This window comes from Rhinopithecus bieti, unplaced genomic scaffold (assembly GCF_001698545.2).
Source record: "Rhinopithecus bieti isolate Rb0 unplaced genomic scaffold, ASM169854v2 scaffold_10612, whole genome shotgun sequence".
NCBI lineage: Eukaryota > Metazoa > Chordata > Mammalia > Primates > Cercopithecidae > Rhinopithecus > Rhinopithecus bieti.
Window position 1 is genome coordinate 2,768,010 of NW_016806990.1, and position 13,576 is coordinate 2,781,585.

At 43.8% G+C, this 13,576-nt stretch overlaps 1 long non-coding RNA gene across 2 annotated transcripts in view; it reads left to right on the forward strand.

Annotated features, from left to right (window-relative positions):
• The window catches only part of LOC108534348 (uncharacterized), a 33,296-nt gene extending 25,774 nt beyond the window's left edge, over nt 1–7,522 (forward strand). For both annotated transcript variants that reach the window (XR_001886949.1, XR_001886950.1), the window contains one exon: nt 7,223–7,522. This is a non-coding gene — a long non-coding RNA (uncharacterized LOC108534348). The remainder of the gene's footprint in view (nt 1–7,222) is intronic.
• The last annotated feature ends 6,054 nt before the right edge of the window (nt 7,523–13,576 follow it).

Consider the following 13,576-nt stretch of genomic DNA (forward strand, 5'->3'; position numbering starts at 1 on the left):
CTCCCTCCCTCCTTCCCTCCCTCCCTCCCTCCTTCCCTCCCTCACTCTCTCACTCTCTCTGTCTCTCTGTTTCCTTCTTTCTGTCTTTTTTGACAAGTCTCACTCTGTCGCCCAGGCTGAGTGCAATGGCGTGATCTTGGCTCACCGCAACCTCTGCCTCCAGGGATCAAGTCATTCTCCTGCCTCAGCCTCCCGAGTAGATGAGATTACAGGCACATGCCACCACACCTGACTAATTTTTGTATTTTTAGTAGAGATGAAGTTTCACCATGTTGGTCAGGCTGGTCTTGAACTCCTGATCTCAGGTGATCCACCTGCCTCTGCCTCCCAAAGTGCTGGGATTACAGGCATGAGCCACCGAACCTGGCCAGTAGTTTGATTTTCTGAGACTTTGTGGTGTTATTTGTCTGCTTCGTTTATATGTTGCCAGCGAGGCTCTCACCAGTTCCTGCTGGGGCTGCTAGAGGGGCTGAGGGGCTTCCCCAGGGGAGCCTCCCCTATGTGTACCTCGGTGGGGAAGGGAAGTTCCCATTGGAATGGGGACGGGGCTTCCCTGACCAGCTAATTGTTGCTCTGGTATTTCTCACTGGGGTAGAGGAGTCTCAAGCCCTGCAGGGTAGGAGAGCATCTCTTCTGGTATTGTTAGCGAGGCTCTGGGATCAGGCATCTAGTCCCCTTGCCATAGTAAATGGCGCAGGTTTGCCTCCTATTGCAGGAGGAATTCCTATTTATTCCAGCAGAGAAATGAGGCTTCCTGGGCTGCCTTCTGTTGCTAGGCTGGGGTGGGGAAATGCTGGGTCTGAGTCAGCAGGTCTGAGTCCTGGGTTGGTTGGGAGGATGTAAGGTGTCCTGCCCCTGTGATGTTCGTCCAGTCCTGGGACCCCAAACCTGGTGGCTTTCATCTTACCACCTTTCACGGCTCTCCTTTGGTTGCCTTTTGAGCTACTTCTAGGATTTATAGTTATAATGAATGGGAGAAAGAAGGGAGAAATGGGTCTGGGTTACGAATAGGTTTCTAAAATTAATTTCCCATGGAAAGTCCCAAGGATAGATTTTTAAAAATAACTTCAAAGCAAAGCTTTCTGTTGTGATATACTAACATGTGGCCCCAAAGATTTTTTAAAGACAATTTCCTGTGAAGGTTTTTAAATGAGATAAGATGTATTAATAAATTTTTGCCTAATGATATTTCTACTTGGAATTATACATCAAAAATACCATGGGGTTTGAAAAACTCTATAATCTGGGGAGATGAACCAAAAAAGAAATACTTGGCTAAAAAAAAAATAATATTAAGAGAGAGAGAGAAATACTCTAGTTTCAGTTTCTTGTTAAATACCCAAGGAAGTTCATGTTCTCATTTAGTGTGTTTTCTTCTGTCATCCTTAAATGGATACACAATTATTTGAGACAGAGGCAGTTTCCAGAGTTTAATACCAGAAGTTTTTCCAAAGGCCTAGGTCAGTAGTGCATCAGGGCTGGCTGGTTAACAGAAATCCCTAGAGATAGTTAAGGCATCCCTGCTTCACCCTTTAAAATTTCTAAGCCAGTGAGGTGAGGGTTTGGCCCCTGAACATTTTTTTGTAAAGCTCTCGAAGCAACTATGATGATTGACCGCATTTGATAACTATATTTAACCAATAAATTGGTACATTTCCAAAATGTGCTTGAACCGGAAAGAGAAGGCCCTTTGCTCAAGGTGACGTGTTGTGCAGGGAAAGCCAAAAGAAAGATGGAAATGTTGACCTTGCAATGGTTTTAAAAGGGAGAATGAAAAACCAGAAACTACCCAGGAGTGCAGCGAGAATTATATAAAGGGTCCGACAAGTAGCGTGTGAGAAAAATGCCTGGAATAATAGATGTATTTTACTTGGTGAGGACAAACCCTAGGGAGGATATGCTAATTATATTCAAATATTTAAAGGAGCATTTTGAGAGGAAACTAGACTTCCACCATTTGGACTAGGAACCTGCATCTTTAGCAAACTTCTCAGGTGATTCTGAGGGAGACTACGGACTTCACTGGAACATTCTTACCAGAAGGCTTCATCCAGATTTTTTTTTTTTTTTTTTTTTTTTTTTTTGAGATAGAGTTTCACTCTTGTCACCCAGGCTGGAGTGCAGTGGTGTGATCTTGGTTCACTGAAACCTCCACTTCCCAGGTTCAAGCAATTCTTCTGCCTCAACCTCCCAAGTAGCTGGGATCACAGGTGCCCACCTCCAAGCTCAGCTAATTTTTGTATTTTTAGTAGAGACGGGGTTTCACTGTGTTGGCCAGGCTGGTCTTGAACTGCTGACCTCAGGTGATCCACCCGCCTCAGCCTCCCAAAGTGCTGGGATTATAGGCATAAGCCATCGCGCCCAGCCCATCTAGGCTTTTACAGAATGGTTTGGGGGCTTGAGAATGAGAGAGCTGCTGGGGAGAATTCAACAGGGAACCAACCAACACGAAAAAAGAAGGAAGGGAATAAAGGATGGGAAGGGAAGAGAAGAGGAGAGGAGGAGAGAAGAGAAAGGAAAGAAGGAATGAACAGAGGAAGGAAGGCAGGAGAGATGGAAGGAAAGAGGGAGGGGAGGCAAGGCAAGGTGCTGTAGGTGTGGAGGGCCTGCCCTTGATGAAATGCTGGTTGTTTGACTGACTGTAATACAGCTCAGCGACGGGAATAAGGCAGAGAAAGTAGAGTTGCATTCACTGGAAATGAGGAATGGGAAAGGCGGAGAGAGTGGAAGGTCACAGGGGAGAGGGAGTTTGAGTTGTTGATAAGGGAGGTAAGAGAGTTATTGGTCATAGAGGATCATGGCCAAATAGGAAGTCAGGTACATAGAAAGCACACCAACAGACCTCAAATAGGCAGTGAGGCCAATGGGCTAGAGGTTGCCATGAAGGTGCAGGAAATGTTTAGAAACAGTGAGGAAGTGGAGAGGACTAGATTTGGAGTTGTTCCCACTCTTCATGGTCAGTGAGATGGGGAGAAAGCAGCACTCAGCATGGAGCCAGCTGGGAAGCCAGAGTTTTGCCCAGGACAGTGCTTCTCAAACCCAGGTGTGCATCACCATCACCTAGAGGGCCTGCCACAACGCAGGCTGTGGGATTCTAAGGCACCCCAGAGATTCTAAGGCAGTAGGTCTGCAAGGGGTCCAAGAGTTTGCTTTCTTGACTAGCTCCCAGGTGATGTTAATGTCTTGGCACCATATTTTGAGACAGTGACCTAGGAAAATCCAGCCTTCTGTTAATGGACACACTTGGAAAGGCTGAGGGCAAAAGAAACTGTCCACCATGCAGAGGTCCAGAAAGCAGAGTAGGCATGGAGGGGTGGGATGGGGGTGATTGGGAGCCTGGAGTCACTGTGGGCTGCACCTGGGTGAGAGTTTGGGCCTTTTTACAGGATGGGGTGAATCGGATGAATTCCAGAGTGTTTTCAAGTAGCAGTAAAAGTCTGCATGGGTAGTTCACACTTACCCATCACTAGTTATTTAAAATTGGCTCCTCTCCATGCATATTTCACTTTGTTGATGCTGAAAAGAGCAGTAGCTCATTTCACTATGCCTGAAAGGGGTTTTGGTTCAGAGCTAGCACCGAGTAGGGTTGCCCCTCAAAAAGAATGAAGAGTTTGATAGCAGAGGCCTTGGGTGAAACCTGATGGCATGAAGACTTTATTCTTTTTCTGAAAGCCTTTCAATGACTTCCCATTGTCTTTAGGGTACAATCTAGAATCCATAATGCTAGGTACAGAGGTCTTCACACTCTGGCCTGAGGCAGTTTCTCCCTTCTTTCCTGGACTCCAGTCACAGAGGATGTGTTCTATTTCCTTGCACTCACCGTGCTTTCTCCAGCATCAAGGCCTTCACAAGTATTTGTGGGTTTCTTAGAATGGGTTTTCTCTTGCTTTATTAGCTAGCTTCTACTGATTATTCGAATAACAACTTAAGTGTCTCTTTTGGGGGAAAACTTTCTTAAGCATCAAACCAGGACTCCCTTCTCCTTTCTTTTCTCAACTTATCTCACAGTTTGCTTTTGTTTGTTTGTTTGTTGTTTGTTTGTTTTGTTTGAGACAGGGTCTTGCTGTGTCGCCCAGGCTGGAGTACAGTGGCACCATCTTGGCCCACTGCAGCCTCCACCTCCTGGGTTCAAGCGATTCTCACGCCTCAGCCTTTGAGTAGCTGGGATTACAGGCGTGTGCCACCATGTCTGGCTAATTTTTGTATTTTCAGTAGAGATGGGGTTTCACTATGTTGGCCAGGCTGGTCTTGAATTCCTGGCCTCAAGTGATCTGCCTACCTTTGCCTTCCAAAGTGCTGGGATTACAGGAGTAAGCTACCATGCCCAGCCTCACGATTGTATTGTAATTATGTGTTTACTATATAAATTTTCTGTTTTCTACCAGAAATGGTAGGATGGGAGAGGAGTGACCAACTCCTTCCAGTTTACCCGGAACTTCCCTAGTTTTATAGTTTCAAGTCCAGTGTCCTGGGAACTCCTCAGCCGGGGCAAACTAGGATGCTTTGTCATACGAGTCTGGTCCACAACACACTCTAGATCTAGCACTGTGGCCAGCACATATCACATACTCAATATATGTACATGAAAAAAATGTGCATGAAACAAAATTGAGTAGTGCTTAAAGTGGGTAAAAGAGAAATTAGCCATCACTCTCAATATTCCCCTGACCTTAACAAACATTCCTTGAGAAGGAAAAACGTGGCAAACAGCCACTATTCAAAATGATTTTAGGAGTCTGACTCAACCTTTCACCCTGAAAGACAGTGGTTGAATTTAAGACGATAGACAAATAGCAGGATCATAGGTAAGTCCAGTCTGCTGAACATGGAGGTGTCCATTCGTTCATTCAGCAAACAGTATTTTTTTTTGTGCCTGTCCTCAAAATACTCTCACCTCTCTACCAGGTTCACTAGTAAATTGTATTCATTCTCTTCGGAGAGTTTTTGTAAATTACCTAGTGATGTGCAAATACTGTGGTAGGAGATGACTCTAAACTCTATCAGCTGTAATTCTGAAGTGGGGAGTGGAATTAGCATGCGTTCCAGGCTAATGTCTGCAGACATTAGGACCCCTGTGGTGGCCTAGGTCAGGCTATGAAAACATCCTACTTGCCTTCACATGTCTCTTCTTCCTCCACAACCCCTGGGGACATGGATGTCTCTCTAAGTAAATAAATGATCTGTGCTCATGAAGAAATGAAGTGCCTTGCAAGGAACACAATGTCCTGACTCAAGCTCCAGTAAACAAACTCAGTAATTTATGTGGGAAGTCCTTTGTAATTTTACACAGACCCTCGACTGCGTTGAACTGTTTAGGAGTATTTATTCATACAGCATGTTTAAGAGTCAGCATCAAGGATTTCAGTCTTCCAAACAAGAAAATTAGAAAGCATGTTTTGTTCCCACAGTGACAGAGGAAGGGCAGAGGCTATTAGGACAACTCATTTCCTACAATATTAAAAACACCCTGGCAGGCTTCGCCAGGTCACAAGAAGGACCCGCTGGAGCTGGGAGAGGGAAGAGCAGCTGTGGTGGTGGTTTGCAGACAGGTGCGTGGGCAACTTGTTTCTGCTTGTGAGGTCAGAGATTGAAATGAGAAGAAAGCAAGCTGAAATGCTTCTCCCCAGGCCCATGATTTCCATTGTACTCAGAAAGCATGTCTTTACTTTAGACATGAAGGAAATTATGAAGCTAAGCAAAGGGTGAAAAATAGTCTAGAGAAGAAATAGGATAAGATGTTCGCATGTTTTTCACCTGCTTAGAACCAAGCCCAGTAATAGAATAGGAGCCTCAATTCCCTTCACTTCCCTCATCTCAAGCAGTGGTGATAGAGAAAACCCGCGATATTCCTCCAAGCATTCTTGACCCTGACAGCTGTTTCAAAGATACATGGTTCTATCATTGGATAAACCTGTGCACAGAGAGAGGCACAGATCAACCAAGACCCATTAGTACTTGTTCCAGTTTGCTATTTTGCAAATTACCTTAAAACTTTAGTTGCTTAAAGCAACCACCGTTTTATTATATTTCTTGCTTTTATGGGTCAGGGATTTGGGCAGGGTTCAGTTGGAAGGCTTTTCTGTTCCAGGTGGCATGGACTGTGCTTGGTTGGTGGTGGATTCAGTTGGCAGGTGGGCTGGTAAGGAGGACAGTTTCCTGTACAGATATGGTGCCTCAGAGGGTGTGGTGGGCCCAATAATGGTCCCCAGAGATATTCAGGTGTGAATCCCTGGAACCTGTGACTGTTACCTTATATGGCAAAAGGGACTCTGCAGGCATGATTAAGGATCCTGAGATGGGGAGATCATCCTAAATTGTCTGGGTGGACCCTAAATGCAATCAGAAGTATTCTTACAAGAGGAAGGGAGAGGGAGATTTCACTACAGAGAAGAAAAAGGCTCTGTGAGGACTGACACGAGATGTCACATTGCTGGCTTTCAAGATGGTGGGAGAGGACATGAACCAAAGAATGCATGGAGTTCTGCTGTCATTGCTGGGAAAAGGCGGGGAAACAGGTTCTTCTCTAGAACCCCTGGGGGAAGCGAGGCCCTGCTGATGCCATGGTCTCAGCCCAGTGAAATTGATTTTGGGCTTCTGACCTCCAGAACTGTAAGAAAATAATGTGTGCTGCTTTAAGTCACCAAGTTTGTGGCAATTTTTATAGCAGCCATAAAAAAAAAAAAATAAATAAACCAACAAACCTAACATAGTAGAGATCACCAGATGACTGGAGTGAACTGAGACTACTGAAGAGTGGGTGGTGCTGTGGCCTCTCTGGCATGGCAACTGCTCTCAGCATTTCACAGGGCTCCCAGAGAGTGTCCAAGAGAGGAAGTAGCAGTTTCCAATTTCTTAACCCTTGGGCGAAGCAATCACAGAGCCTAACCCAGTTCAAAGGATGGAGACTAAACTACCTTTCCATGAAAGAAGCATCAAAGACTTTGTGGCTGTCTTTTTACTGCAGGAAAGAACACTTTGAAAATTCATGCCCTACTGACTGTAGAGCAACACCATCATGTCTGCATGCTTATTCAGTCTGCTGACTATCAAAATCCTGGTTCTGTGGTGGGTAAAATCATCTATCAGTTTGACATAAAAAACAGAATCATAGGGATTATTTTGTATTCCTGATGGAATCCAAAATCCACTGGCTTATGTCATTCTAAAAGAGGTCAAGAAAACAAGCAGGCTTGTTACAGTGTGTTCATTTATTCATTTCTAGTCTTTCTGCAGAATTGACTAGAAGACAGACATGGCATCAGCAAGTGGGGCCAGTAATGTAGAAGACAGTGTGACAAAACTGATGGATCTTCACTGCAAAACTGGAGAACTGGTACAGGATTTCTCCGTTCTTTAGTCTGAACATAACGACTACCATGAACTAGACAGACTCTACTGCAGCTTCTCAGAAAGTGCTGCTGTCACCTCCACTTCCAATCCAATGTGTTGTATGGATGAATGTGAGCGTTATTCAGGCACTTTCCCCTATGTCATTTCCTTTGATCTTCATCACATTCTACCTCTCAGCTCGTTATTTCTAATAACAGGAAACTCAGCCTGAGAACAGTCACCTAGCTAAATAAATGATCAAACCAAGACTTTGGGTTGGCCTTCCTCTTTTTCCCAGCTGAGGGAAGGTTCCCGGGGGTGGACACATGATGCAAGAGCCCAGGGAAGCAGGTTTCCCCCATATTTCTCATGCCATTTTCTCCTCATTGCAGACGTATGCTGATTTCACACAACTGGCTGACTTAACAGGTGTTCAAGCATTTGAGCACCTGGAGTAGAGATGAATCTGAGATGAGGGTTGCTGTATCAGCCCCATGCAATGCACACTGGCTGATGTCTTGAAGCTCTTTAGATTATGCTTTTGCATTTACTTCTATAGTGGAGAATAACAGAGTCAGGACATCAGGGACCTGCACTTTGATCACGAAAACAAACTGGCTGGATCCACCATATTGGTAGAAGCCCAGTCATATACCTCAGCTGCCCTGAGGTATATGTTTGGGTGTGTACAGGAGTCCATGAGAAGTGCTGCAATGAGCGCCTCTCTGAGTAACCTCTGGGCTTTTAAGAAATCATAACAACATAAGAGCAATAATAAAGATAATAAAGATGAAACTCCTCTTACCACAACTGGAGACTTCTGAGGTAAAGGATTATTTTCTGGTCAGAAACTTGTGAGAATACTTTCCTTGTATAGGAACAATGGCTAGACATCCAGCACTCTTAGCTGAAATCAAGCCAACTCTAGGCCAGGCATTGTATTAAGTCCTTTATTTATAGCTTTTTTTTTTTTTTTTTTTTTCGGTGTAAAAGGTATATTTTCTCCAAAATCCTGTGTTAACATATTTTTGTGTTGCTATAAAGGAATACCAGAGGCTGGGCAATTTATAAAAGCAAATAGGTTTATTGGGTTCATGGTTCTGCAGGCTATACAACAAGCATGGTACCTGCTTCTGGCAAGGGCCTCAGGCTGCATCCACTCATGGTGGAAGGGGAAGGGGAGCTGATGTGTGTAGAGGTCACAAGGAAGGAAAGAAGGGCAGGGAGGTGCCAGGTTCTTTCAACAACCAGTTCTCTCGGGAACTAAGAGGGAGAAATCATTCCCTAGAGAATGACACCAAGCCCTTCATGAGGGATCCACCCCTGTGACCCAAACACTTCCCACCAGGTCCCACCAGCCCTTTAACAACAGGGATCAGCTTTCAACAGGAGACTTGCAGGGCCAGACAAACCCATATCCAAACCAGAGTAGCCCCTTACCAGGAAAGTATCTCCAAATTTCCCTGTTTCTAGGGAACCACATTACATAGGGCTTCTAGCACAGGTGACAACTTAATCAGAGAAGGAAAAATGAAGTGGAATTGGAGTTATGCTCATAACATTTTAAAGTTTTATTACTATAACAAGTTTCAGAAGCATCTAAGGTGTTATTAATACTAACATTCAAACTTCCATGTTACAGACTTTATAAAGAAATGCGGTGAAGGGGCTGCAGAGTGATATTTGGTCTTGTCACCAACCAAGAAAATGGAAAAGAAGAAATATACTGAAAGCTGCTAGATGTAGCAACCACCACCCCTGGAAGGGAGCTGGAAGGGGCCATGTATCAAGTAGGGGTTCCTTCAGTAGAGTGTGAGAGAAAACCCAAAATAGGGGCCAGGCATGGTGGCTCAGACCTGTAATCCCTGCACATTGGGAGGCTGAGGTGGGAGGATTGCTTGAGCCCAGGAGTTAGAGACCAGCCCTGGCAACACAGCCAGATTTCATCTCTACAAAAAACAAAAAGAATCAGCTGAGTGTAGTGGCATGCACCTGTGGTCCCAACTACTCGGGAGGCTGAGGCAGGAGGATTGCTTGAGGCAGGAGGTCGAGGCTGCAGTGAGCCGTGATTGCACCACAGCACTCCAGCCGGCATCACAGAGCAAAATCCCATCCAATGCCAAATAGTTATGTCTTATTCAAGACAGATGCATTTGCTTTCTTTCCATAAAAGGATCCCCCAGGGTAGACAGTATTCTTGGTTACAGTTGCTCCACAGTGGTCAGGGATCCATCTCTCTCTCTCATCCATCCACTCTGTCATCTGACGTCCCATGGTCTAGGAAGGTTTCCTGGATTGCAGCCAGTGTAGCTGCATTTCATCTACCAGGAAGAAGGGAGACAGAAAAATGCAGCAGAGATGAACCCACTGTCTTTTAAGGGGCCCCCTAGAAGCTGCCACATACACTGCCACTTTATCTCTATAAGGAGGATGGAAAGTGTCATCTTTAATCTGGGTCAACCTATACCTTGTTCAAAATCAAAGTCTGCATAACTAAGAAAGATAGGAAAAACCAGTATGGATAGACCAAACATGGCTGTTAGAAAAAAGACCTGATTTCTGCCTGGATTTCAGTATATACTACAAACATATTAACATTAACACAGTAACATTTAACAGGTCATGACTCCCCTTTCCAAAACTGCGTTAAATTAATTCTTAACTCGTGTACCATGAAACTACTTTTCTTTTCCCCAAAATCGTTTTCTGGTAAAATTGGCATGTATCTTATGTTCATTCACGTCATAGTTTGATAGACATGATAAAAATCTCATTGAATTGACTGCCTCAAACCTATGAAGCAGGCAATATTATTCTCATGGTTCAGGAGGATTAGGAAGTCTGTTTAGGCCCAACCAGGATTGAAATCCAGATGCATCTGGTTTCAAAATATTTAATGCTTTCTGAAAATGTACCAAAACTGCTGGACTTCAGGGAAAAAAAAATAGCCTTGGTGAGAGAAGCTCTTCCCAGTTTGTCCCATATGAGAACATTGTTTGGTGGTAAAAAGAGGCATTTTAAAACTGAGGAAGATGTGGTACTGCAATATTAATATAAAGAGACATTACAACAGAATACCGACGTGTCTTGGTCAGACCATTCTGTGTAACTATAAAGGGGTAGTATCTTTGGCTCCTGGGTCATTTAGGCGGCATTTTGCTGCTTCTACAACAGCAACACAGTAGATCCCAGCTGAGTTTGTGTTGCAGTCTGGTGGGCAGCCGGTATAAACAATCCAAACTGAATTTCTTTGCTTGCAAATACTATGGCAGATCCCTGAATGCAGAGCAGATGTGAGAAATAAACTTTTGAGCCATTTATATCTGTTGTAAATTGAAAGGGGGAAAAAAATCCCCAAGTAGAAAAATAGCTTGGTTTGGTATTAGAAGAACGTATTTTTTTTAAAAGATGCCACATGAAGAAATTTGGTATCAAGATAGCATTGGGGAAAGTTGGTTAATAAAGTTTTGGAATCCAAATGTTTCCTAGAGACAGGTGTTATCCTTTATCAGCATTAAATGTAATTGGGTGTTCAAATGTTTAAGTCTTCAATTCAGGGAATGCCTACTAGCATTTTGCTCCAGATTCCACAAAAGTAGATTTGAGTATTGTCATGACAGAAATATATATACGATTGCTAAGGCCAGAGGTTTACCCACAGGGCCTTCCCTGTATGGCCCAGCCACATGAGAGAAATTTTGAATGAAGCACATCTATGTTTCTGTTTTGGCTTTGATACAATTTGATGGGCCATCTGCTCCCCGACAGCTAGGTCCCCGGGAGCTGTCTCTAAACATCTGAATAACTCTCTGGTCCACAGACAGCTGTGTTCACACAGAGGCTTCAAAACAAGTCCCAGGTCTGAGCTGAAAACAGTGGTGTTGTTTAAAAGATACAGCTCTCAACCTTTACCATTTGAACAGAAATATAGTGAAGGTCATTGCTACCTTCTACACCACGGGAAAAAATGTTGGTTGTGCATGGGTTCACCGCAACTTCTGCCCCTGAGGTTCAAGCCATCCTCTCACCTCAGCCTCCAAAGTAGCTGGGACTACAGGCACACACCACCATGCATGGCTAATTTTTTCCACTGTTGGAAAACTGGTAAACTGTTAGTGTCCCGATGAAACCCAATTTTACTGTGAGTAAAATTAACCTTTGAGTCCCATGAGGCCCTAAATAAATTATTGGTCCCCAAATCACTGACTTGTTCTCATTAATGCCTTTGGACTTACTGTTAGGTGCAATCACAAAAGATATAAAATGCATCTGCTTATTGTGGAGTTTATCTCTAAAATAGGCAAAATGAGTTCTTTCCTGGATGTATAATTGAGAATTTAAAATACCTTTGGAATGCCCATTTCCAAACAACTACTCCCAGAGAAGGCATTGTGAAGTATTGCTGCTAATTCTCTGTTCCTTGAGCTATGGTGGAGTGCTGTGGAAGATTCTCTAGAGAATAAGGGTACTGAGGAGACAAGGGCATTTCTTAGCCACAGAACTAGAGAAATAGTGCCCTTTCCACCCTCCACACTGTTGAACAGGATCTTCAAGACGGAGATTCATACACTTTTATGGGAAAGTTCTTTCTGGATTTACACAACTGTGACAATATCATGCTTCATCATTAAAAAAGTATCAGCCTCATTCTTTCTTTATTTTGTGTTTTTATTCATTCATTTATTTATTATTTCATTCAGCAGGTTGTTGAGTGCTTTTTTTTTTTTTTCTTTCTTTTTTTTTTTTTTTTTTGAAATAAGATCTGGCTCTATCACTCAGGCTAGAGTGCAGTGGTGTAATCTTGGTTCACTACAACTTTGCCCTCTGCGGCTAAAGCCGTCCTCCCACCCCAGCCTCCCAACTAGTTGGGACTACAGGTGCCCGTCACCATGCCCAGCTAATTTTTGTATTTTTTGTAGAAATGGGGATTTCACCACGTTGGCCAGACTGGTCTCGAACTCCTGAGCTCAAGTGATGCTCCTGCCTTGGCCACCCAGAGTGCTGAGATTACAGGCATGAGCCACCGCGCTCAGCCTATTTTTGAGTGCTTTCTGTGAACAGCTATTGTGTTAGTCATTAGAATTATGAGCAGAGAGAGAAAATCTAGACACTGTTGCTTACAGTCTAAGTTGGGGAGAGGGACATCAGTCTGAGGATCCCAGGGACAGAGGTACAACTGACGTGAGCTTCAGAGGAGCAGCTCAAGGGCACACGAGAGTCAGTAAGAGAGCACTTGACTGAGGGTGGTCAGCAGAGAGTTCCATGAGGAAGGTATTTTGAGCTGAGAGCTGAAGGAAGCATGGGAAGCAGAGAAAAGAAAGGCAGATGAAATGTTGCAACAGGCAGATAGAACAGTTTGTGCAAAACCCCTGTGATGTGGGGTATATGGTGGGAAGAGGGCCCAAGTATTCAAGTAATGGAAGAAGGCGGTTGTAGGTGGAAGACAGGGATGGAGGGGCTTGGGGAAGAGTCACATTCCCATGTCCCTGCCCTTCCCAGCTCCCGCAGCCCTGTCATCGTCAGGTTTGCAGAGAAATCCAAATGAACAGTAGGAAGCTGGAACCTACATGTTGACCAGGATTTCACTTCCTGTTGTTAGGTATATTTCACTTTTTTGTACCTTGTTTTAAAGAGTGCCAGCAATCCCACTATTGGTATATGCCCAAAAGGCAATACATTGTTATGTCGAAAAGTTACCTGCATTCATATGTTTATCACAGCGCTATTCACAATAGCAAAGATGTGGAATCCACCTAAGCGTCTATCAACAGAGGGTTAAATAAAGAGTCCATAAAAAAGAATGAAATCGTGTCTTTTGCAGCAGCATGGGTGGAACTGGAGGCTTTTATCCTAACTGAAATAATTCAGAAACAGAAAGCCAAATACCGCATGTTCTCACTTATAAGTGGGAGCTAAACAATGGGTACCCACGGACATAGAGGAGAATAGTAGACGTTGGAGACTCAAAAAGTGTTGGGGGGTGGTGAGGGTTGAAAAATGATGTAATGGGTACAGTGTTCACTATTCAGGCAATGGGCACATGGAAAGTTCAGACTTCACCCCTATGTGATATATGAAATAAGAAATCTGCACTCGTACCCCATAATATAAATACATTAGATGGATAGATGGATAGATAGATAGATAGATAGATAGATAGATAGATAGATAGATAGATAGATCAAGAATCCTAGGAGGCTCATAATTAAATCCAGTATTCATGACTGAATTATCCTTACCCCACCTT